This window comes from Physeter macrocephalus, chromosome 17, assembly GCF_002837175.3.
Source record: "Physeter macrocephalus isolate SW-GA chromosome 17, ASM283717v5, whole genome shotgun sequence".
Classification (NCBI taxonomy): domain Eukaryota; kingdom Metazoa; phylum Chordata; class Mammalia; order Artiodactyla; family Physeteridae; genus Physeter; species Physeter macrocephalus.
The window spans coordinates 10,092,714-10,097,485 of record NC_041230.1 but is presented as its reverse complement, the minus strand read 5'-3'; positions in this window follow the sequence as shown (position 1 = coordinate 10,097,485).

Below are 4,772 nucleotides of genomic sequence, written 5' to 3'. Positions count from 1 at the left end.
TCTCCATAGTGGCTGTATCAATTTACATTCCCACCAACAGTGCAAGAGGGTTCCCTTTTCTCCACACCCTCTCCAGCATTTATAATTTGTAGATTTTTTGATGATGGCCATTCTGACCGGTGTGAGGTGATACCTCATTGTAGTTTTTTTTTTTTTTTAACATCTTTATTGGAGCATAACTGTTTTACAATGGTGTGTTAGTTTCTGCTCATCGTGGTTTTGATTTGCATTTCTCTAATATTAGTGATGTTGAGCATCCTTTCATGTCAAATAACCTAGTTTTAAATGGGCCAGTGATTTGAACTGACACTTTGCTAATAAAGGTATACAAATAGTTAATTAGCACATGAAAAGTTGCTCAACATTTTTCATTATCAGAGAAATGCCAGTTAAAAGCATAATGAGATACTGCTACACGCCCTCTAGAATGGTTAAATTGAAAAGTCTGACAAAACCATGGGTTAGCAAGAATGTGGACCAACCGGAATTCTCCTACATTGTTGGTGAGAATGTAAAACTGTGGGACCACTTTGGAAGAAGGTCTGGGAATTCCTTATAAAACCTACTATGCACCTACCCTATGCCCCAGCAGTTCCACATTTACCCTAGAAAATGAGAATATATGTCCAAACAAGGTCTTTTTATATGAATGTTTATAGGAGCTTTATATAGTAGCAAAAGCATTTACTGGACGCCTACACTGTAATCATGTGCTGGGTACACAGGGATGGATCAGACACAGTTGGAAGGAACCAGACACACATATGAATACACCCAGACATGGTCTACACATACAGCCATACATGTACACATAACATACACACAGACACAGGCATGTACACACAGAGAAACATGCACGCACACACATGCACACAGAGACACGGACATGTACATGTACAGAAGCGCACACACAAACTCACATGAACACACAGACACACACGCACACACACAGCCGTTGTACCATAAAGCAAAAATTCCTAATACAAAGGCATAGACAAAAGACTCTGGACATCAACAGTTTAGCGAATATCTACTGAGCATCAGGAAGACCAGGCAACAGAGGGGGAGGTGCGCACGATGTCAGAGAATAAGTAGAGGACAGAGGGCATCCCAGGGTGATAGAACAGCTCCCGGGAAGGCCTGGGGGTCAGAGAGGGCTGGGTACAAGCACATATAGATTGCTCAAAATAGGCCACAGCAAGAGGCCATATTGAAGTAGAACTGAAGGGCTGAAACATGAGTGGCCTTGACTGTCCCCGTAAGGGGTGGTGGTCCCAGTGAGAACCGTGGGTCGGCACAGTCAGGAAGAGCCCAGCAGTTAAAAGCCTAGTGTCGGAATCGGAGACATGGGTGCTAGTCCCAGCTTTTGAGCGTCACCATCTCCTTGAGCCTCATCCCCCAAAGTGATGTGTATTTATTTAACAAGCCCCTTCTATTACCAGGCCCTGTCGTAGATGCTGGGGATACACCAGGGAATAAACAAATCAAAACCAAACCCCCTGCCTTTGTGGAGCTTACCTTCTTGTTGGGGAAAGTAGTCATTGAACATAGAAATAAATATAGACAAATAATATGTCAGGCAATGATAAGTGCTCAGAAGAAACTCAAGCAGAGCAAGGGGTCAGAGGTTGACATGGCTGCTGTTCTTCTAAACAAGAGTGAGCAAAGAGTGCTGTTATAACAGAGACATGAATGAAGGGTGGGAGTGGGAGTAAGGAGGATGGTTTCAGAGAGCTGGAGGAGCATATGCAAAGGCCCTTGAGGTCAGCGTGTGCCCGCCATGTGTTCCTGGAACAGCCTGGAGGCCAGTGTGGGTGGAGGAGGAGCGAGAGAGGGCAGAACAGGACACGGGGACAGAGTAGGGCATTACAGACCATGTTAAGGACTTAGACTCTCTCTTGGGGTAAAATGGGAATCCACTGGAAGGCTTCACACAGATGTGACACAATCTGACTTATATTTAACAGATCAGTCTGATACCAAGAGGGGAAGAGACGGAAGTGGGGCACGGGCAGCACGTATTGCAATAATCCAGGTGAACAACGATGGTCCCGTTAGTGTTTAAAAAAGATGTCCTCACTATATGTTAGCCATTCGATTCATTTTGTTTTCATTTTATTTTCCATATAATGTCACAAATAATTTGCCCACCATTGCTCTAGACTAACCTTCTCATTTTCCAGATGAGGAAACAAGCTCAGAAAGGAAAAGAGATCAGCTCAGGCTAAGAAAGATCCAGGGATTTCTCTCACACCAAAAAGGCAGAGCCACTTCTCCCACAGGGGTGGTGGTGAAAGGTCCCTACAGGTATATAAACAGAAATGGGGTGAAGAATAGAGGAAGGGGTCTTACACTTCCAAGGTTCCTTCTAAACCTGAGATGGAGGGACTCTATGGCCAGGTCACCTGGAGTGTGGCTTAAGAATGTGATCATCTTCCCAAGCCTGTGACTTGGGAGGACAGACACAGGCTGAGAAAGGGGGCACTTTCTTCCCAGATCCTTTGATGTGGAATCACTCAAAGATGTCAAAGACAGGGTAAGCCTGAAGGCAGGAGAAATCCTACAGCCCCCCTAAGAACTGAACCTATATCTGATCCTTACCCTCCTCATAATAGAATCAGATGGGTAGGCTTGGGTAGAAAGGGGTGTTTCCCCTACAAACTCACCCACTGGTATGCACTATATATACCTTGTGTTAACAGGGAACCCAGAATTCAGCTCACTGTTCTGGCCTATTTGGAATCCCTGAGTGAGCCTCTGAGCCCCTGACTCGCTCCGGGGATACCCCCTCAGTCTTGCATCTTCACACCCTCCCTCACCAGCCATCAGGGTAGCCTCTGGAGGAAGCAAAGGTTGCATCAGGAATGACGTTAACACAGAAGAAATTACGAAATGGTAGCAGGATGCCCCTGGAGCGCTATTCAGCACTCACTGCTTCATCTGTAACACAAGTCTCTCTGACAGGCTGTTATGGGTGGTATTGCCCCCAAATTCACATGTTGAAGTCCTAACCTCCATTACCTCAGAAAGCGACCTTATTAAGAAATAGGATCCTCACAGGCGTAATGAAGTTAAAACAAGGACATTAGGGTGGGACCTAATCCAACTGGTATCCTCATACTAAGGGAAAATCTGGACACAGACATGCATAGAAGGGGACTTCCCTGGGGGTCCAGTGGTTAAGAATCCACCTTCCAATGCAGGGGACGTGGGTTCGATCTCTGGTAGGGGAACTAAGATTCCACGTGCCGCGGGGCAACTAACCCAATGCGCCGCAACTACTGAGCATGTGAGCCACAACTAGAGGGCCTGTGTGCCGCAACTACAGAGCCCACACGCTCTGGAGCCCACATGCCACAACTAGAGAGCTGCAACTACTAAGCCCGCGCACCACAACTAGAAGAGAAGCCCACAGGCTGCAACGAAGAGCCCGGGCACCACAACTAAGACCTGACGCAGCCAAAAATAAAATAAATAAATATTTTTTAAAAAGACATGCATAGAGGGAAGATGATGTGAACACACAAGAGGAAGACAGCCATCTACAAGCCAAGGAGAAAGGCCTGGAAGAGATCTTTCCCTCACAGCCCTCAGGAGGAACGAACCCTGTTGATACCTTTATTTTGGACTTTCAGCCCCTCACTCTGTCGTACTTAGTTACGGCAGCCTCAGCAAACTAATTAACAGGCCAATAGATTATGTAAGATGACCTTCACTACAGGTGCTAGAAGCCAGCTTTGGGGCTAGGACAGAAGAGGAAGGGTGAGTGCCAGTCAGAGGCATGGGAAGGGATGAGGGCCCTGAGACAAGATTCTGGAGCTTGAAGCAGGTGTCTGTGCAACCACCCTCTCTGCCCTCCAGTTTCCCCTAACCCATTGGTCCTGCGTTGGCAATTGTGGCCAAGATCTGAGACCTTGCACCACACCTATAGGTACACAATGACCCAGGAAAACCACATACTGTTACAGCTCAAAGGAGGTGAGTGCTGGAGGCCTGAGTCCCAAGAAGAAGGGAGGATGGCTCAGAGTCCTGGGTCCTGAGAGACAGGGTCTTTGGGACCAGAACTCTCTCTTACTGTATATATGAACTGTTCCTAATATTTATGTTAATAACCAGGGCTTCCCTGGTGGTGCAGTGGTTGAGAGTCTGCCTGCTAATGCAGGGGACACGGGTTCGAGCCCTGGTCTGGGAAGATCCCACATGCTGCGGAGCAACTGGGCCCGTGAGCCACAGCTACTGAGCCTGCGCGTCTGGAGCCTCGGCTCCGCAACAGGAGAGGCCGCGATAGTGAGAGGCCCGTGCATTGCGATGAAGAGTGGCCCCCGCTTGCCACAACTAGAGAAAGCCCTCGCACAGAAATGAAGACCCAACACAGCCAAAAATAAATAAATAAATAAATAAATAAATTTAAAAAACCATATTAGTAATAATATTCTTAATATTAACAGTCCCCAATTGAAAACTCTTAATATATTTTTACATAAAATTTAGAGTTTTACCAACACCATTCTTACTGCAGCATTGTTCTCTATTAAAAATAAATATTCATTTATACCATAGAACTCACAGAAACAGTACCAAGTCTGAAAGCACACAAAGGGCATCTCTACCTCATGTTACATCGGAAAGCTTATATATATATATATATATGTATGTGTGTGTGTGTATATATATATATATATATATATATATATATATATATATGAAATAGGATTTTCCAGCCATGAACAAGAAATCTGAATGACACAACGTGTTCATGGTACTGTATATAT